Genomic DNA, 22,838 nt, shown 5'->3' with positions numbered 1-22,838 from the left:
GGAATCAAAATCTTCACCCACCCTTCGAAAGTTAAATAGTTTGAAGGCTCGATAACGTGGAGGAATCATGTAAAATGATTTATTTTGTATGCTTTTAGATGAGTTATACATCACTGAGGCCTTAAGTGTCCTTAATATGAATCAAAACGGTACTACGGTAAATGATATGTAATATATTGTTAACAAAATTATGATAGTGTTGACTAACACAGAACAGCTAGGTATGAGTTATAAATGTAATGTTTAAAATGTACAAGACTCATGTTCCGAACACTTAAGGCCAACAGTGACTTTAAACACATCTTATAGACATGAATTAGCTAATGTTTGTGAAATTTTTATTAATCCGTAAAGTCTAACTGTTAGTTGTTGGATGTGCCGATAAAATTGTTTGTTGAAACTTGTTAAGTATTGTTTTCACGTAAAAATCCGGAACAACATGCCCAACACTGTGTTTATTCTGTCTCATATTCCGAACAACTTAATTAAAATTCCGAACAGCATGAATAAATCGTAATCAAATGAATACTGAACAAGAGAAACTTCAGTACTCTCCAGTAATAAAATAAATAGGAAGTCGTTAAAATTGCATTGCAATTGACTGCCATTTCTTTGTAATTTGATGACATATTCCTGCGAGACATTTCAACCAAATCGCCATACAAAAACCGAGTGTTCGAAATATGAATCTGTTTGGAATTTGAGACAAAACGGTACACGACTCTAGATATGAATTCTAGTTGGATTTATATGGTACAGTACTGAATTCGATTTTTTATTTACATATATTCAATTAACAAGTTAGATGATTTATCATTAATTTCTATTAATATCATGTTGAACATCTTGTTTAATCTTATAATATGCCATACTATGGCGTTTGTATTAATTCACCATTATAAACTATTTATCCGCAATAGCTATCGTCAAGAGTGTAATAATGGAAAAGAACCCAGCAAAATCATTTAAACGTTTATCACGTAATGAAGAATGATGTCCTTCATCATTTCATATATTTCTCGCAACCAGAATCTTACCATAGCAGTAAACTGAAGAAATTCGAAGCTACTATCCGTGTAGTCCCTTGAATCACTGCTCAACGAAGATTTCTTTTTTTGCTGGAAATTTCACCGAAAGCTTGATTCTTTTGGTAGCTGACAGCAACGTAACATGACTGATATGAGCATAAAATAAATTGCACTTTTTTCACTTCATTCCACAACGGCCGCCTCTTCGCCCGCTCGCTAGTTTAGGTTTAATTTATCAAGATTTCTTCTGCCCACACTTTTCGTTTCTTCCACGTTCTGACAAATAGATTTCTTTTGGCTGTAACCAGTGCACAACAGCAGCGGTTCACTCACGGGCCACGTCGATTTTGCACTTCCTGCACTGAGCTGATCAACTTCTGGTGGCGATTTCTGTAGGCTGTCCATCCGATGGACCCACAATCCAGTGACACTTCTTCTTCTTTCGCGAGAATCCAAAACATACACACATCAAATCGGCACTGGAACGGAAGTTGTGCTATTTTCGTATCCTACTATTGGGAGCAGGTTCCACAACGCGGCGAAGAATATCCGTTTACAAGAGCAAGAACAAAGAACGGAATCATCGCAAGCTACGTCAAGCACTGCACAACTGGTTTATCTTCCTTTTCCGCTGATAGTCAACCACTATGAACATTTATGTTGCATTAAAACAATAGAACAAGCGCCAAGCGACGAATAAAAGCGAACAGAGAAAATAAACCGACCAGACCAGACAACGCAACGGCACATGTAGGCTGACCGAAAGCCCCCTCGCGACTCAATTGAACAGAACTGGCGATGGGTGGATGAAGTGCTTGCTAGACTCTTGGGTTGGTTGGGTGGCTATCGGATTGTGAGAGCATACCGGAGAGCATACGACAGAGAGCGGAACGCTGCCGAAAGCGGAACAATGTTATGCTGAGGGAACTTCATCAACAAAACAAACTCAGAAATGGTATGGACGCTCTAGGTGCATAGGGGATGGTGAAATGGTTTGTCACATGATGGATTTATTACATACATCCTTGTTAATTTATAAGCTTAACCGTCCATCAATTAATCCATTAATCTAATCCATTAATCAAATTTGTTTTAACTCATAATTCAAACGTGGTAATTTTACATTATTTATTTTTTGTAGCTTTTCAAGTAAACGTTTTCAAAAAAAATGTACTAGGTACACCCCTAATGACCCCTAAGTTTAAAGGACTTCCTTGGCTTTGCCGTATTGTCCGCGGCAACAAAAGCAATCAAGTCTGGGATTGCACAATGAAAACTTCTACAGTTTAAGACCCTTTGAGGAAAACACCACACAAGGCGCGGACCAACATGCAACGCTTAGCACTGAGACAGTGCTTTTAAAATACTAAGCTGAGAAACAGGCTGAAACAGAAGAAGATAGAACATTCTCCCTTCCTTTTACCATGGTTCACCAAACAGCAAACACGTAATTTATGAATGACCCCCCTGAACTGATACCGTTGTTCGGTGTTTTAGAAGCTTTCAACAATCGCCATAGCTCATTTCCACGCTTCATTCATAACAAAAACAGAGCATGGGAGGAACAATGGGAAAATGGGCATTTTTTCCGGTGCAATAAGAGAGAGAGAGGGAAAAAATGAGCGTGGCAGAGACCGAAAGAGATTGCACACTGGAGTCAAAGAACCAGACAGATAGGTACAACATAATTATGTATGCCGACGCATTCAATGTGTCTCGTGGGTTCCCGCATGAAGCACTTGCTGCAGCTTTGTCAATTGGTGTACATGTTACTTAAATTTAAGGTTTGTTGAGCAAAAGTCTTTGTTACCGATTAACACTTATTTTGTTCAATAATGTTGTACGGATATTCTCTAGATTTGTCTACGTGAAAATATTACAAATGAACTTTAACACTTCACTTTTTGCAAAAAAAAAAAAAATACTAAAATCACTAAGGTATTTGCTCACCTTAGTGATTTTAGTATTTTATTTTTTTTTTTGCAAAAAGTGAAGCGTTAAAGTTCATTTGTAGTTTTAAACATACTCTAATAATCCCTCCCAAAGTTTAATATAAAAAGTGTAGTGAAAATATTGTTTTTTTTTTTTTACTTCGAGTATTACATTTATTTCTAATATCTGCGTGTTCTGTGTTAGACAACACTACCATTCCAATTTGGTAAAACAAATTTTAGCTTTTATTAACATTTTTTTAACAACATATTACATTACATTTGCCGTGGCATGTTTTGCAGGTGAGCTTTTTTTCAACTGCTTATAAAAGAAAAAAAACGCTTTCAATTAACTTAACCTAAATATATAACGCATTAATCGTGGCAATAGAAGATTGCAACGATTTTTGACTGAAATAATTAAGTATTTAATTAGACATTTGTTCTAATGTTTCAACATTGGATATTCTATGTAACTCATAGGTGCTATACCAGGGAGGAAGCTTCAGAATCAATTTCAAAAAATTTGTTTTGAATTCTCTGTAGAGCATTCTTCCTGGGATTACAACAGCTAGTCCATATTGGTACAGCATACAACATAGCTGGCCTAAAAAATTGTTTGAATTTCAAAAGCTGGTTCTTAGAACAAAGTTTCGATTTTCTATTAATAATGGGATAAAGACATTTTACATATTTATTACATTTAGCTTGAATGCCCTCAATGTGATTTTTGAAAGTTGTTGTTGTTGTTTGAGAGGGACTTTAACCCGAAGGTCATTCGTCCCTTTGATTTTTGAAAGTTAAATTCTTATCCAGCATCAGCCCTAGATACTTAACTTCATCTGACCAATTTATTGGAACCTCTCTCATCGCGACAACTTGTCTACTTGAAGGTTTCAAATAAAGAGATTTTGGTTTATGTGGGAATATTATTAGTTGAGTTTTGGAAGCATTAGGAGAAATCTTCAAATTGCAAGTATGAAGAAAAAATATCCATTTTTTTTTTTTTTTTTTTGCAATCGCCTCCAGATGACACGCAGACTTCGTCCTTTGGCGGAGAGGCCGGTGTCATCCGCAAACAAGGATTTTTGACATCCCTGAGGTACCTCAGGTAAGTCAGATGTGAAAATATTGTATAATATTGGTCCCAAAATGCCCCCCAGTTCTTACAGGAAGTCTTTCAGAAATGGAGTTCTGATAATTAACCTGAAGTGTACAATTTGACAGATAATTTTGAATTATTCTAACAATGTATGTTAAAAAATTAAAGTTTTCTTTTTTTTTTATTTCTTTATTAGTATCATTCCAAACATTACATTCATTATTTCTTATATCTAGGTGTTCTGTGTTATTAACAACACTATCATCCTAATTTGGTAAAACAAATATAAGATTTTATTAACATTTTGTTAACAACATATTACATTTCATTCGCCGTAGCAGTTCAGATTTTTTACAGGTGAGTTGATTTCACCTGCTTATAAGAGAAAAAAACGTTTTTAATATACTTAACCTAACTTAACCTAAACATATAACGCATTAATCGTGGCAATAGAAGATTATAACGATTTTTGCCTGAAATTATTAATTATTTTATTTGACATTTATTCCAATGTTTCAACATTGGATATTCTATGTAACTCGTTGGTACTATACCAGGGAGGAAGCCTCAGAATAATTTCCAAAATTTTATTTTGAATTCTCTGCAGAGCTTTCTTCCTGGCTGTTGTAATAGCTAGTCCATATTGGTACAGCATACAACATGGCTGGCCTGAAAATTTGTTTGAATATCAAAAGCTTGTTCTTAAGACAAAGTTTTGATTTTCTATTAATAAGGGGATAGAGACATTTTACATATATGTTACATTTGGCTTGAATGCCCTCAATGTGATTTTTGAAAGTTAAATTCTTATCTAGCATGAGCCCTAGATACTTAACTTCATCTGACCAATTTATTGGAACCCCTCTCATAGTGACAACATGTCTACTTGAAGGTTTCAAATAAAGAGATTTTGGTTTATGTGGGAATATTATTAGTTGAGTTTTGGAAGCATTAGTAGAAATCTTCCATTTTTGCAAGTATGAAGAAAAAATATCCAAACTTTTTTGCAATCGACTACAGATGACACGCAGACTTTATCCGTTGGCAGAGAGGCCTGTGTCAACCGCAAACAAGGATTTTTGACATCCCTGAGGTAACTCAGGTAAGTCAGATGTGAAAATATTGTATAATATTGGTCCCAAAATGCTGCCTTGGGGAATACCAGCTCTTACAGGAAGTCTTTCAGATCTGGAGTTCTGATAATTAACCTGAAGTGTACGATTTGATAGATAACTTTGAATCATTCTAACAATGTATGTTGGAAAATTAAAGTTTTTTAATTTTACAATCAAACCTTCATGCCAAACACTGTCGAGTGCTTTTTCTATGTCTAGAAGAGCAAGACCAGTAACGGACCAGAACGGATCAAATTTGTTACACGTAAAAGTTGATGAGTGGTCGAATGTCCATGGCGGAATCCGAACTGTATATTGGCAAAAAATGAATTTTCGTTGATGTGGACCATCATTCTGTTCAAATTGATCTTTTCAAAAAGTTTACTGATGGAGGAAAGCAAACTGATTGGACGATAGCTAGAAGCTTCTGCAGGATTTTTGTCTGGTTTTAAAATTGGTACAACCTTAGCATTTTTCCATTTGTCAGGAAAATATGCTAATTCAAAACATTTGTTAAATATATCAACTATGAATAATAAGCTACTTTCTGGAAGTTTGATGAGGATGTAGAAAATTCCATCATCGCCAGGAGCTTTCATATTTTTGACTTCTTCCGATTGTATACCATTACCCGGAATGCAATTTTCCGGAAGACCATTCACCGGAATGTACCATTACCCAGAAAAACCATTTACCGGAATGCACCATTTACCTGAAAGCACCATTACCCGAAATGCCAAATCTTCCATTTTCGACGACCTTCATCAGTACATTTGTATACAATTTTTATTTTCTTTCTTTGATGCTCAGCACAAAATATGTCACGCTAACTATGGACATTCTCGACTCCCTCGGATTCCATAAATATTTTCAAAAGAAATCTCCAAACAGGTATGGACCAAATATGTTGTCCTTCTTGTCGGCATTACGACTCAACTGGGACAAAGCCTGCTTCTCAGCTGTTCTAGGAGCATTTCCACAGTCAATAGCTGAGAGCCTATGTCAACCGACCATTTTTGTATTCGTTCATAGTTTGACAAGTATGTAAGTATACTAGCTCGGAAAAGTCGTCAAATTTGCCAACTAGAAATAATTTTGAACCTGCGGTATTCAATTCTACCAACCTCAGCTTGATCCTTCTGAATAGCTTTACTTTGCCGCAACGCAGGCCCTAAGTTATGAACAAATTTTACGATACCAAAATTTGATTGAACCTGTGATTTAATTAGAAAAGTATCGCCTGATATAGAAAACTGTGTCTTCACATTCAGGCTATAAAACTAAATATTACAAGTAAGGATAGAGAAAATGAAAAGAATTATTACAATTATACATTTGGCATCAAAAATGTGGTCAATATAAATCGAAAAAATCGCCTAACTGATAAGATAGGGGGTTTTTGAGTAAATGGAACAACCCAGCATTTAAAAATGTTTGAAGTTATGATGGTTTTCTTATTCCCTTAAGTTAAAACTAATTAAAATCTAATTTCAATATTGTATCAAAATAATAAAAAAACACTAATCTTGCGAGGGAAGTGACATGCAACAGTGCGATTCTCATTTTATCTTTATGATTTGAAAAAAGCTAAAAAAAATCAAGACGAAACTAAGAGTGCCTTGGTGATCGAGAGTAGGGACACTAGTCGCCATTGCACAGTGGTCCAGGAATCAGTTTTACGCGGAAAGATGCATTTTGAGCTTTAGAATGAAACATTAGACAAAAACGGTCCTCTACAAAGTTGTTTGTATTAGTAAGGTCCTTTGTTTGGTGTTATTGAAACTTAGGGTGGACCACATTTTCATAGAAATTGTGTAACTAACTTTCTTATTTGTAGAAATTATATTATACATGCTTCAGCAAAGTTGTAGACCATTCAATTTCAAGCAACTTTGCCAAAAAAAGTTTTTTTGTATCTCTTAAATTGATCGATTTAGAGCTATTTTCCTACGGTGACATAGGGTGGTCCGAAAAAAACTGGTTTTCTGGCTCTAGAGTTTTCAATTCAAATTTCTCATCAAAGTAGTCTATGAAACACTTTTAGAGCTTTAAAAAATGCGTAATTTGGTGAGTGAAGAAACTCGCTATCTCCTTCCGTTTGGGAGTTATTGTTGATTTTCTCTCAAAAACATGCCTACTTTGATTGTGAATATCTCTGATTGGGGCAAACATAAAAAATATCTTTTGACGGCATTAAAAAGACAAAATAAAATTGTATATTATATCAAAAAATTACAGATGTGTTATTTTTGTAACTCTAATAAAATGCACTGCATAAACAAAGGATTTTAAGCAGAAAAATTTTAATAACTTTTGAACTAAAATAGATGTCATCAATATTTTTGCATGACATGCCTACGTTTTTGAGAGAAAAACAACAATAACTCCCAAACGGAAGGAGATAGCGAGTTTCTTCACTCACCAAATTACGCATTTTTTAGAGCTCTAAAAGTGTTTCATAGACTACTTCGATGAGAAATTTGAATTGAAAACTCTAGAGCCAGAAAACCAGTTTTGTTCGGACCACCCTATGTCACCGTAGGAAAATAGCTCTAAATCAGTCAATTTAAGAGATACAAAAAAACTTTTTTGGCAAAGTTGCTTGAAATTGAATGGTCTACAACTTTGCTGAAGCATGTATAATATAATTTCTACAAATAAGAAAGTTAGTTACACTATTTCTATGAAAATGTGGTCCACCCTAATTTTCAATAACACCAAACAAAGGACCTTACAAATACAAACAACTTTGTAGAAGACCGTTTTTGTCTAATGTTTCATTCTAAGGCTCAAAATGCATCTTTCCGCGTAAAACTGATTCCTGGACCATAGTGCATTGTGAAGTCCATCTTTGGATTCCGAAATATTGAACATCAATAGATCTAGTTTTCCTTTGAATTTATTTGTTGTGCTATTTTTCTCCGAATTTCATAACTCTGTGTCTGTACCTCGAATTCAATACCAAAGTGAAAACTAGAAAGAACAATAAGCATTCATAAGAAGAAGATATCTGGTCATTTTCGACTAAACACATTTCTATTCTATTCTATTCTAAGCGCTTGCACAGCCAATATTGAAAAGCATCCTGGAAATATCAGAATTTTTTCTGGTATTTTCATGTCAACATTAATATTTGCAACACATCGATAATGTAATACAAATATTAAAATGGCAAGGCCCACTGTGCAGACTTGGTGTTGAAGATAAAATAAAAACTAAAGGCGATCAGTTTATTCACTTATGAATAACATGATAGACGACAGTTTTTAAATTTTATGAAGGATGAAACGGGGACAACCGTACCAACCGTTTCATTTTAGGGAATAAGTAAAATCGTTGGAAGTGGCTTTGCTAAGAATGTTAGTGCACACTCCATTGTTGTATGTTTTCCTTTTCCTGGGATGGGACATAGGTATTTAGGCCTCATGTCCTGGCTCTAGAGCCTTGGCTTAAGCGCCATTGCTCGCTCTCTGAAATGAAAAGAAAACTATCCCTATCCTGTTATGTAATTATTGTATGGAAAATACAGGGACAAGTGTTGGTATTCAAACATACGCAGAGAAACAAAATTGAAGCTAACCTTGAAGAATGAACCAGAATAATAGTGCTCTGGCAAGTACAAACTACAGCCTCAGCAATGAAATTTAGATACAGTGCCCTTTTCGGTTTTGGAAACATCCCGTTCTGTTTTAGCAACATTCGGTTTTTGTACCGTGTCAAAATCGAAAGGTTTTCCAATATTTATAGTTTATGACATTTATTATCTACAGTTCCTACAATTTGATCAGAACTAATGTTTTCTTATTCAATACACAATAAATGGTTTGGTAAAAATACTCTATAAAAGAGATCGTTCGATTTTGGCACGTTTAGTTTTGTAATACATTAAACTTTTGGATGTGTTGCCAGATTTAACATTCACTGTGTTAGAATCAAAATACAAATGAAAGATCTACAAAAAATAGTTGAATGGAACTATCTCACCAAATTTATGTTTGACGTCTTCACTCCAAACGCAAATCCAAATATTTCCTCTATGAAGAAAGGAGGGCACTTTCAAATCCTGCTTCCAGATCCCTTCGGCTCTTCAATTTACAATAACCAGAGATCTTCACTCAAAAGGAAAAACGTTCACTTCACTTTCACTGGCTACTAGTTCATCATTGACAGAAAAAAAAGGAATTTTGGCCAATACTCAAATATATAAGCCGAAATCTCATTTTCGACTAAACACATTTTACCGAAAAATGTCGAGATCGGTGTAACATTAAAGAATCGCCAACCAAATAAAGAAGGGTGAAAATCAGATTACCCGAAAAGGGTCATTCTAGAAGAAGGAATTTAGCCCGGTGAATTTAAAATTCTAATCAATGCTTATTTATTAACATTTGTACACTTGAAGAACCAACGTTAAAAGTAAAGTAACATAGTTGTAGCCAAACTTAGCAAGTTCAGCCAATACAGATAAGTAGTAAGAACAGCTTGTTTTCAAAAGAAGGGTGAATCATTTTTGAAATACAAATATATGAAGATGGTGCATATTGACATGATCAAGTATGAAGATATCTTAGACTCTTCTTCGATGTTTATGTCCCTGTCCATTATCGTTAAATATTTTTAAGTCAATTTACTGATCTGATTGTCGGTGAAACAATAAAAAGGACGATAATGAAAAAAGTCGACAAATGGAGAAATAATTTTCCGCTAAATGGTCCTTCCGGATAATAGTTTTCCGGTAAATGGTTCATTCCGGTAAATGGTTTTCCCGGTAAATGGTCTTCCGGTAAATTGCATTCCGGGTAATGGGTTTCCGGGTAAGGTCGGAGAAACCTTCTTCCAAATCAGTCTCCCAGGAATTTTCGAAAACGTGCTCTTGATTGAGATTATTTTCAAAGTTCTTAGTAACTTGATTTTCAATTGGACTAGTAAATCCTAATTTAAAATTGTGCGCGCTTTCAAACTGCAAAGCAAGTTTTCGAGCTTTTTTGCAATTGGTTAGTAATAACTTGTTTTCTTCTTTCAATGCCGGTATTGGCTTCCGAGGTTTTTTCAAAATTTAAGATAATTTCCAAAAGGGCTTAGAACCAATTGAGACATTTTATTTTCAAATTTTTTTATTTCTTAATTGTGCAAAACGTTTCTTGATTTCTTTCTGCAAATCCTGATGTATAATTTTCATAGCAGGAACGCGAGTGCGTTGAAATTGCCTTCTCCTCACGTTTTTAATACGGATCAAGAGTTTAAGATCATCGTCTATAATCACGGATTCAAATTTTACTTCACATTTTTGAATTGCAATGCTCCTGGCTTCAACAATGGAATTTGTTAAAGTTTCAAGAGCATTGTCAATATCAAGATTTGTTTGTAAAGAAATGTTAACATCAAGATTAGAGTCAATATATGATTCATATATATATTCCAATCGGCTCGAAAATAACCGAAAGTGGAGCTGATAGGATTGAGAATCGCTTCATGGGATATAACGAGGCTCATCGTTTCATTTCAATTACGACTGCGTTGTCGAAAAATACGATACTACCATAGAGTATCGACTACAAGATAAAACAAGAAGTTTAAAGGCACTTTTAAATATTTCCAAATGCATATGATAGCAGCTTCTCACATTCAATAAAAAAAACTAACGACTCATGTGTCTTCTCAATGGCTATAGTCGCTCCCAACCTCAAAGTTTATCATGGACTACATTATTTAAATGGTGTACGATTGATTAATGACTTGTCAAAAATCTTTTCAAACGCCTATTATCGCCAAATGGCTAACTAATAAACGATCAATCTTTACCGCTTGAATCCTCGTTTATTGGGCGCAGCAACTTGGCAAATTACGTCACGATCATGCTCGAGCGTGTGCTTTTGAAGCCTCCCAGCATTTAGTTAAGGTTCCGAATGGTGTTTTCGGCACCTCTTCCAGGCTGGGGCACATTCTTTCTTGAAATAAATTTCAACTCTTGTCACTTAGTTTCCTGAGTGAGGCAAATTAATATAGTGCAATCATGACAGAAGAATTCTGTTTTCATTAAAGTCCATCTTTTGCAGGGAATAGGTGCTGGCACCCTAGCACATTTCAAAAGCAACTTGGACATACTCTTCTCTTTCAAAGTTTCATCAGGATTCGTTTTAGTGAATTTTCGATAGCATCTTAAAGATAATCGCGCGTATGTTCTGGAGAGCAACTCTCCAAGAGAAAGAACAATCTCAAATGTGTTTCGCGACCATTAATGGGAACTAGGAAGACCGTCCCCCAGCCGTTGCCCTATGCCCAGATGCCAGCCGTCAACTAATGTATGAAATCAAGTGGCTTAAGCCCTATAGAGGTCTGAATTGGTAGTGGTGGAACGGGTGCAACCGATTATTATTGAAATCACTTCGAAGCTGGCTGGTTCCATATAAGGAATAATCGACAAACGACCGCTTCGAGACTTGTCTGGTGAGTCTTGCATCAATAGCGGTCTCTTGAAACAAGAAACTTCCTGCTATTCAAATTTACAAAACGATGGATTTTGACGCCATATTAAGGGGAGGGCTGGAGGAGCACAATCAATTTGTATGAATACTAAGTGGTCTAATAATAATCGCGAACAATGTCGTCTACTACTTGATACTACTTGACAAGCACAATTAACGACATCCGAAAGAGATGACTGTTCAAATTTTGGTATCTCTTATGGCACATATAGTGATCAAATATTTAGCACTTCTCTGAGAATGAATTTTTCAAATAAGCTGCTTTGAACGCATGTGCGCATTGATTCCAATAAAAGAAATAACTGGATGGCAGCTTGACCAAAACTAAAAAAGAAGAAACTGTTGACAGAATTTCAACTCATTTGATACTAAAAAGTTGAAATTAAAAAGTATAACGATTTGATACGATCAAAATCGTTATACTTTTTAATCATCCAAGCTCGGACACTGTTAAAATAATCAAGCTAGGAAAAAACTAAAAGCAAAGAAAATCCAATATCCCATATCTTCCTTGCCATCCTTATGATAAAAATAGTATTCTGTGAAATTTTCAGCTTTTTCGGTAGAGATATAAAGGTGGACTAAACACGATGAATGTTTATATGGAAATTATTATGGGGACTTTTTGAAAAATGTTCCAAACACATTAGTACTGAAATGCTAGTACAAACATGTCAGTCTAGTTATGCAGAAATGCCTGGACGAAGGTCAATTTTCAGAAATCTGGAAAATTCAGAAACTGGTACTTTACCGAAGGCAGGAAAACCGCCCGGGATCCTGGATCATATAGGCCTATATGTTTACTGGATACACTCTGTAAACTCTTGGAACGGGTTATCCTCAGCAGGGTGAGGAAATGCACAGAGAGCGAGAACGGGCTATCAGAAAGGCAGTTTGGATTCCGGAAAGGAAGGTCGACGGTGGGCACAATTCGGACAGTGCTCGATAGGGCCGAGAAAGCAATGAAAAAAAAAAGCTTAGAGGAGATCATTACTGCGCCGTGGTCACGATAGATGTGAAGAACGCGTTCAACAGCGCCAGCTAGGAGGCCATTGCCACTGCGCTGCACAGAAATCGGGTTCCCGACTACTAGTGCCAGATTTTGAAGAGCTACTTCCAAAACCGTATACTGAGGTACGAAACCGACGCCGGCCCCAAGGAGTTAAGAATTACGACTGGAGTCCCACAAGGTACGACGAGGTCCTATCGCTGGAGCTACCCAAGAGGGTTGAGATTGTCGGCTTCGCCGATGACGTCGTCCTAACGGTAATAGGCGAGACGCAGGAGGAAGTAGAAATGCTGACAATGGAGACAATTGGTCTAGTCGAAGATTGGATGGAGGGTGTCAAGCTGAAGATAGCCCACCACTAATCAAAGGTGCTACTAGTTAGCAACTGCAAAGCAATCATGCACGGTGAGATCACTGTCGAGGGGCATGCCATTGCATCACAGCGAAAGCTGAAACACCTGGGCGTAATGCTAGACGATCAGCTGAACTTCAACAGTCACGTCGATTATGCATGCGAGAAGGCGGCGAAGGCGAATAATGCGCTCACAAGACTTATACCCAACATAGGTGGTCCTAGAAGAAGTAAGAGGCGTCTTCTGGCTGTCGTATCAACATCGCTACTAAGATACGGTGCGCCAGCCTGAGGCGCGGTGCTACAGACCAAGCGGAATCGGGATAAGTTAAACAGCACGTCCCGACTCATCATCATGCGAGTGGTGAGCGCGTACAGGACTTTATCGTCGGAGGTGGCATGCGTAATCGCTGGAATGATCGCGATCTGCATCATTTTGTCCGAAGACATCGACTGCTATCAGTGAAGAGAAACTAGGCAGGCGAGGAAGTTGACAAGAATTCGTTCGCTGGCTAAGTGGCAACAAGAATGGGATGCCTCCGAGAAAGGCAGGTGGACCTATAGGCTCATCCCGAATTTATCAGCCTGGCTGAATAGGGAGCATGGAGAAGTGAACTTCCACCTGACACAGTTCTTGTCAGGTCACGGCTGCTTCAAGCAGTATCTGCATCGGTTCGACCATGCGTTTTCACCATTCTGTCCTGAGTGTATGGAGATTTAAGAAACTCCAGAACATGTTGTCTTCGACTGCCCGAGGTTCAACATTGAACGAAACACGATGTTGACTGCTTTTGGTGCGTACTTCAGCGTAGAAGGTGTGGTCCACGGAACGATAAGCGATCCCGATCTTTGGAATATGATGACCAACATGGTGATGCAAATAATGTCTGACCTACAGCACAACTGGCAAGAAGAGCAACGAAACGAGACGCAGAGAGCAGCGCTTGACGTCGGGACGTCGGGGCACTGAAGAACCGGAAGCCAAGCTTCCACTGGAATTGTCGGACTAATCTCGGCACTCGATAAGTCAGTCTGGTGATGAGAGGAGACCATCGGGCGCGATCGGAGTAGGCTAGATCCTCCGTCGGGAACTAGACCGTGTTGAACGAGCGTAACGTAGTATCGGTAATAAGTCGTCGAGGCGCCTGTGAACCGGATGTCACCCTTCAACCAAAATTGCAGAACCGACCCTTACGTTTGGCCGACCACCATCGAGTCGGAGTAGGCTAGATCATCTGCCGGGGATTAGCTGAGTAGATCGTGAAACTGCACCGGCAAATGGTCGTCGGGGCGCCTGTGAACCGGAAGTTTCCTTCCACCGGAATCGCAGGACCGACCTCGGCATCTGCCCGGCCAGCTTCGGAGTAGGCTAAATCCACCGTCGGGGACTAGCTGAGTAGATCGCGGAACTGCACCGGCAAAAAATCGTCGGGGCGCCTGTGAACTGGAAGTTTCCTTCCACCGGAGTCGCAGGATCGACCTCGGCATCTGCCCGGATAGCATCGGTTCGGAAGATCGTCCGTCGCCGGGGAAATCTTCGTCGCAGTAGGATAAATCCACCGTCGGGGGCTATTCTGAGTAGCGAGCGTATCACTGGCTTGAGTCGTCGGAGCGCCAGTGAACCGGAAGCCATCCTCCAACAGGAATCTCTGGGCCGACTTCGGCACTCTATCGGCCAACAACGGAGTATGAACAACGCGTAACGTTACCGGTTTCGGTTCCTCCGTCGAGATATTCTCGATCGGAGTAGGCTAGCTTCACCGTCGGGAACTAAGCCGAGTAGTATCGATCACGACGGACCGCCGGCTTTGGGTCGTCGGGGCTCGAACCGGAAGTCACTCCTCAACCGGAATCGCAAGACCGACCTCGGCATCCAGCCGGCCCGCCCGTAGAGCATGCCGAGCAGAAAAATGGATCCAAGCGCACCAAAAAAACACAGCAGCATCCATCGAAAAATTCTCACATGGCCCAGGCGTGTGGTCGGCCCCAAAATGTGAGTGACGTAGAAGAGACAAATTGCAGCTTGATCGAATAGAGCAAGAGGTGACGAAAAGGCGTAGAGGCATCAACCAGCCCACTGCCTCCTGAAGTAATACCATGAGGTAGTTCCAGGAGGACATCAGACTTGTAGCCCAAGCCAAAGAAAAGTGGCGTGGTACAGAGTTATTTCCACCTTTTTTCCGCACTCGAGACGCGCATCCCCAGTAGACCGTTGAGTAATAGACCGTAATAGACCGTTAAGTGAGAACCACAGAGCCTAAACCCCATGTGCTCCCCAGATAGCCGGGTTAGGTGAAAGTTTCTAGCTTTGCTAGAAGTGCGAAAATTCTATATAAAAAACATGTCAGTCTATAGTGAAAACTTGCTGAATTTATTCAGTCCGACTGATGAGAGAAGATATATTCATGAATTTATTTGCCATTATTTTGCTACATTTTGGATTATAGTCCGGCAAACTTCTGCGAAAATCTCAAACAAAATTAACTCTAAAAGGTTTCGTTTCTTTAGCAACTTCCTTTAATAAAGTTTGAAGAATAGGTTTTCACTATGGAATGCTAAGTCTGTAATTACATTACAGTACTATCTTACAAGGAACATTTGTACAAATTTCCTTATAGTTATTTCCATATACATATATTTCTAAGAGATAATCGGCCATTAAGCAATCAATTTCAACCGCTTGCCTCTTCAAAACATGTGAAAATTTAGGCACTTAAGTTTCCTATTTCAGCATGTTAAGAAATTATTTCAATGCGTAGAAACATCCAATAAGCTCAACTAAATCAAATCCAAGGTATAATCAACATTGTTTCTGAAGAATGCAAATCAATCATTCGCGGAAGAGATCACCTTTAAATCGAAAACATGGGAACAAACTGCAATGAGACTGTAAATGGTGCCGTGATCATTGCTTTTTTATGCATGGCGTTACAAATACAATTCTCAGATTCCGAATATAAACGTCAAACGTCTAAACTCCTTTTGAAGTTCTAGGTCAGTGTTTCTCAATTGGCAGTGTTTCTTGCATTGCAATTGGCAGATCATTTGAAGCGCTTTTCATTAATAAGAAATAGATTAACATTTGCAACGTTTTCGATTTTCCGTGATCAACTTTGTTATGCTAGATTACAGCTATATAAAAAACGATTTCAATCAAATTTTCCCAACTCTTTAGACATAACTTGAATTCAAACATATATTTTCCGGCAATTTTCCCAAAAACGATTTCAAAAGAAATTACAGTTTGACTAAAGTGAAATCTTCGACGAAAAATCAAACGATTTATCTGGAAATGGGAAGCCCAATCCTTTCACAACTACTTCTTCATAGTTTTCCCATGAATCGAAATTTTTGGAGCTAGAATTTTTCAAATTAATTGCTTGCAAAAAGTCATAGGTCATTTCGAAAAGTTATTGTTGAGTCAAAATGATCGATTTATCTATGAAAAACACTTATTCTATCATACTGCAAACATGCGTAAAATTTATTCCAAATCCTAGATTGTCGGGTAAGATTCCTAATGATTTCGACTTATTCTGGATAGAATTCGACCAATGTATTGTTTAATACTGTATGTAATACATAATAGGGAATAAAAATTTATTATTAACTGTTTAATAATAATACAACTATCGTATCTAGCGAATAGTTGTTTGGAATTAGGTAGAACAAAGAGCAAAAATGCCTCTAAGGTAAGATGCCTCATTTACCAAAGTATATTAGTAGTCTTATTCAGTAGTAAAGTTAGTAGTAAATTAGTAGCAAATTAGTCATCTTGGCATACCAAATCATAGAATATCAAAAACTATAATGGATCACAGTAAACAATTTTTGGATTCTGATTTAAGCCCTAATCCCCGCTTTCAACTAAATTCACCCAGGATCGCGGTACCAACAAACCTCTATGTGACATGTTAATGGAGAAACACTGGTCTAGTCAAAGCAAATATCGGATTCCAACTCGTTTTTCATTCCGCGCCACCAGCATAAACTGATGAGCCTTCTGTTATTTTTAACATCTATACAAACCAAAGCAAACCGATAGAATTTCGCTTATGAATACAGAACGACTTAGCATATCTTGTGAGTTGTTCGTCCTCATCGACCATGCTTGCAAGAGCAGAAGTTTTATGGAAGCAATTGATTTGCACATATCATAAAAGCCAAAGGTATGTCATCCTGGCCTAGGTCCCAAAATGTCATCCGATAAATTTCATGTCGCATTTATGGGTCGCTCTTTCATGTATTTCCAACAAATATGCTCTGTTTGACAAACAATTCCGAAAAATAATTACGACAAATGGGAATCTGTGCTTCACATACCTCTTGCTATCAAGGCGTTTACCCGTCGCGTCGCATAAATAAAAAGTGGAATAAAAGGAAATTGAAACGTCCGCGTTGAAATGGAGAGAACAAATATCAAAACAACGGCGTCTCAATGCTTTGGGTATTCGAAGGCAAGTGATGGGAAATTGCGTGCAAAAAGTGTTCAAATAAATCAAAATTTATGTGCACGGAAAAGCACTCAATTTAACAGAAAAATGTACCAACAACGTGAAATGTTTCCACAGTGGATTGAAGCTTGGTAAGCATCGGCGTGTTTATGAGACTTGGTTCAAAATATTTACAATCAGTCTCACTGCTAGGAAGCGAAACAACAGACTCAAGGCATTTTTATTTGACACACGTATCCAACACTAGGCTCATAGCATTGCAGATAGTGCTGAAATGAGGTCTTAGTTCCTCGGACAAAACTCTAGTTGCACACATTTTTGAGTGAGACACGGTGACCAATATTTTCCCATTGTAGAAGCCATGTAGTCTGTGCCAAAACCGTAATGGTTATATCGATTGTAAACTTGTCGAACGAACATTACGGGGATTTGTAGAAAGCATAATATGCATATCGGTGCAACACGTACCGGCAATCGTTGGATGGGAAATGCTTCAGCGCGTGGAGAATGATTTATACCCACAATTGATAAAGTTGAAGAATAATAGAAGTGAAAGCCGATTTTAAGTTTCATTTTTTATCTCGTCATTTTTTACGTTTTTCACACCAAATAGAAATGTATAAGTCATTTTCTGACATATGTCTGACAATTATGTCAGAAAATGACTTATACATTTCTATTTGGTATTGAACAAATATTTTCAAAACAAAAATTTCTATTATTTTAAGCGATGTCACCTGGTGCTCAACTTTCTAACAGCAGCTCTCCGAAAGACTTGTTTTTATTTCGCAAATTTAATTCAATTTGTCCATTTAATTCAATTGCAAAATTCGGGAAGCTACGTATTTTCGACTGTCTTGTTCTATTCGTCATGGATTTTTTGAAAATTTTGAAATTCGGCAGTAAGATGCGAAACATGGCCTTTCTTAGCCGAGTGGTTAGAGTCCACGGCTACAAAGAAAGCCATGCTGAAGGCTGTGGCGTAGCTAGATTTTTCGGAGCCCGGTGCGGAGTCCAAATAAGGGTATGTGCCAATTGAGTAGTCAATGAATCCAAACAATACCCAAGTAACCATGGAACACTATATCATTGCTTATATGAAGCAGCTGCATTGTCGTAAGCCTACCATTAAAGTTGTTCAAAAGTGGAAATGGGCCCTTCTGTACTGCCCATAAACGCATACTTGTCCCATGTGAATAGGAAATCCAGCAAACATGGGACTGACATGCGTTTATGGGCAGTGTAGTCGAATTAATGCAAGAATTTTTATTAAGCAACCAAGCAATTCAAAAAGTAATAATAGTGCATTGATACATTTGTAATGAAGCGTTAATGCTCTATTGCCTGACAGCTCTTGAAGAGTAGTGTTTGATCCTTCGACCATGTTGTTTGCTCCTGCGAGGGCAGGCGACGAGGACAGGATCTAACATGTCGCGCGTCGTTCGCGTACCACGGTGGAATTGTATCGCAAATCGTGTTAGTAGTGTTTGATCCTTTGATCGTGTCGATTGCTAATGTGGGGCGAGCGACGAACACTTGTTCGGCGTTCAATGTTTTTATCTAATAATATCGCTAATCCGGTTAGGCGCATACATTTCAAATTATATATCGTTTACCAAAACGAATCCTTTACCAAACCTTTCCCATATCCAAACTCCCAGTGTTTACTTGTGGAAGTGCAGAGGACTCCTCGGCTTTCTTGAAGCAAGCAACACGTCAACATTTCCCTTTCATCCTCAAATTGACCTGCATTCGGACGCAGCAGGCGCCGTTATTGTTTGTTATAACCATGAGAGCACCAGTACTTACACAATGAGGATGCTACTGATCCCGAGTAGTGTCCGTTGGTTCCCTGTGTAAGTATAGCTGTTCTTGCAATAACGTAGTAGCATCTGCAGGCGTTCAATCAATGCTCATGCTCATGCTATTGCCTGACAGCTCTTGAAATTTGTCGAATAAATGCAATAACGCATCAGTATTGTTCATATGCAGTAGAATACGTGCAATGTTATAATGCTTGTGGTTACTTGGGTAATATACTTTCAATCAACATTAATATTTGGGATTGAAAATAATAGACCTTGTGTTCATCTATTGTTGAAGTCGTTTTCAATTTTTATCTTGTAATCAAAAAGTCAATTAATTGAGAGTGATAAACCGATACAACCACTTCAGGAATGATAGCGGATAAGTGTTGAACATTAGAAACCTCATGTCAGAAAAATAAAACCAAGATGCGTCTGAACAAGAACCTCATTTCAATAAGAATTCCTCAAGTAATCCAATTAGACAACTCTCAAAGCATCTTTCTTAAAGTTTCTTTGGGATTTATTGATTTTCTTTAGACATTTTATCAGAATGTAATTCTGGTATTTCCTAAAAGTTTGCTTCATTTATTAAATAGAAGATTGCTTTACAGACATCCCAACAAATTCCTTCAGAATTTTCATTTGAGGTACTGTGATATGCTCAAGCAGTGTTGCTCAGACTCATTTCCCCGAAAATAACATTTTCTGAACTTCGAAGCCACGAACTACTACAACCATGCTCTATCCTCCTAAGATAGAAAAGCAGATGGTTAAGCTTGAGTACTGCACACAAAATCGATCAATTTTGATCCCAGAGAGCCACAATTCAAGTTTCGGTGAAATGAAATGAGTGAGTGAGTGCGAATCATTTCACCGAAACTTGAATTGCGGGCCACCGAGATCGAAACTGTCGGATCTCATGTGCAACACTCAAGCCCAACCACCTCCCCCTCCATCTCAGGAATACAACGCACAGTTATAACGGTCCATGGCTTCACAATTCGAATTTCGGGGAATTGAGTCTGGTCAACACTGTGCTCAAGTAGAACTTTTTCCAATGATACCCACTGATTGTATTGTCATATTCTCTGAAAAAGATCGCAGATTAGTTCTCAAAGATTGCTGTAAGATTTCTTTTGAAATTTGTCCAGAAAAATGCTAAGGAAATTTTCAGATTTTTATTGGAGGGGATCCCTTAAAAAGCTAGATATATTTCTAAACGAAATCGTAAAGATATCACTGATATGATATGATATAATAAATTCCTATGAGAGAGAAATCTTTCAAAGATCTCCGGATCTCGTCTGGACTTTTGTGGAAATCTTGGATGAGTTTTCAAAGAAACAAATAATGACATAATTGGAAAATTACCCAACCAAAATTTGCTCGAGGAAACCCCTGGAAAACCTCGAGTGGAACTTTGAGGAGATACAGGAATAATTGCTGTAGAATTTTGTGATTTTGAACAGCACATACATTTTTAAATTGAAGAATACAAGTAGAATTTGCTTCAAAATAATTTCAGAAATCTTAGAAAGTAATCAATTTCTATGAAGAAATGTATAAGGAATCCTTAGTGGAAATTTATGAGAATCCTTGAAAGAATTGATGGAGAAATTCCTGGGCTAATCAATAGGGTGAATATTGAAGTATTGGTTTTGAAAACAGCTGGAAGTATTTCTGAAAAATTACCATGAGAGATTTTCAAGGAATTCTTGTAAGGTTTCTCGAAATAATTTAAACGAGTTACATCAATCATAGAATAAACCTTTGTTATTTCCATGGAAAAAATCTGTAGAAAATTTTTTAAGGTATCTCAGTGTAATACCTGGAGAAACCTTTGTAAGCATTTCCGAAAGAATTTCCGTTGTAATTCCGTTGTTGGACTGCTGAAGGATATTCTGGAACAAATTTTGAATAAATTCCTCTTAGAATATCTTAGAAAATTATTTAAGAAATTTCAAGACAAATTCCTGGGAGAATTGCTACAGGAATCTCTACAAGAATTCCTGGGGGATCCCTGGAGAAGTATTTGTACCTGATATTGATTTGTATACCTGAAGAAAGCTTTGAATGAATCTCTAGAAGAATTCCTGAAGATGAAAATCAATGAACCTATGGAGTAGTCGCGTAGTAATATCTGGAGCCTAGATCATTTACATCAAGATTCATTGCATTGCGAAAATGGAACATGAGACTTTAGATAGATAAGATGTTTTGCTCAAAATAGAGACTTTAGAGGTCTTTGTTCACTTTTGTTCGCGTTATCGAAATATGTTTTGGTACTTTTCAAGAATTTATAAAATATTGTGTGCAAACATTCATTTCGGCTTGGTTTAGGATATGGCTCATAATAAAATTTTTCCAAACCAGTTTATGGCTTCCTCAGTCTCAAGCTACAGATACTTGATGTATTTTTGATTCTAAACGATGGTCTGTCCACCTGCTTACCTGCCACACGATATACGAATGCGAAAATGGCAACTTTGGTAAAGAAAGCTCTCAGTTAATAACTGTGGAAGTGCTCATAAGAACACTAAGCTGAGAAGCAGGCTCTGTCCCAGTGAGGACGTTAATGCCTTGAAGAAAAAGAATGCGAAAGAGGACCACGTGATTAATGAGCTGAAATAGAATTCAGGTTATCTTCTGCGTCCATGAGTCCTCTCGTGGTGTAAGGGTAACGCGCCCTATCTAGTGAACAGGGAGTCGTAAGTTCGATTCTCACCGAGAAGACGTATAACTTTTTCGCAAACTTCACATCGATTTGTCCATTTAATCCAATTGAAAAGTATATGTAATATTTAGCTTTTCGGAAGTTGTTAAATTTTGAGTTATCAAATGATTAACACTTCCGTTCGACTTACTGAAATCGGTGAGATTATTCCTGAAAAATCGAAAAAAATATCAATTTGTTTTGTCAAATTGGTAATTTTAAACGCATAATAGTTACATTGAGTTTACTCATGATCCTCGTAATGTAGTAGCAATGACATTCACATCAGAATTATTTTCTGACTGTTAACCGAACATGCAATATTAGCTCGACAAAATTTCGGCCTCAAAAAAGCAATTTTAGATCCTTGGTTGTTTTTAGAAATTTTAGTTACTTCCCATACTGCCGTAAAATGCACTCTTGGTAACCCGTTCAATCAATGCCTACTTTTGTCAAATGTTACAAATATGCGGTTATGGGCAGTGTAAAAGATTTGAAGAAATCTGAATAAGATAATAAGTGTTGTTGTTGGGGATTTTTTTTATTTCCGTACGGGTTTGGGCCGAAAGGTCTCAGATTTTCATGAAACTTTTTCCACAGGCAGGGCTCATCAATATATGAATAAAAAAAATTGAGAAAAATTCAGGGTCGCCTATTTTCCCGGAAAACTCAGTTGGAAATTTTTTGTTTTCTTCTGACACTTCTTCTTCTTCTTCTTTCTGGCGTTACGTCCCCACTGGGACAAAGCCTGCTTCTCAGCTTAGTGTTCTTATGAGCACTTCCACAGTTATTAACTGAGAGCTTACTATGCCAATGACCATTTTTGCATGTGTATATCGTG

The 22,838-nt window shown here is 37.6% G+C and overlaps 1 protein-coding gene across 2 annotated transcripts in view; it reads right to left on the bottom strand.

Moving 5' to 3' along the window:
- LOC5567692 overlaps positions 1–22,838 on the bottom strand; it is a 309,374-nt gene that overhangs the window by 275,741 nt on the left and 10,795 nt on the right. Inside the window, exon 1 of one of the 2 annotated variants that reach the window (XM_021844103.1) lies at positions 1,038–1,819. The exons of the other annotated variant lie outside the window; for it this stretch is intronic. The gene's annotated coding sequence lies outside the window, so the exon portion shown is untranslated. Of the gene's footprint in view, positions 1–1,037; positions 1,820–22,838 lie in introns of those variants that run through there. 2 annotated transcript variants of the gene reach the window in all.

This window comes from Aedes aegypti, chromosome 2 (genome assembly GCF_002204515.2).
Source record: "Aedes aegypti strain LVP_AGWG chromosome 2, AaegL5.0 Primary Assembly, whole genome shotgun sequence".
In the NCBI taxonomy this organism is placed as follows: Eukaryota; Metazoa; Arthropoda; class Insecta; order Diptera; family Culicidae; genus Aedes; species Aedes aegypti.
This window is presented reverse-complemented; position numbering and strand designations above follow the sequence as displayed.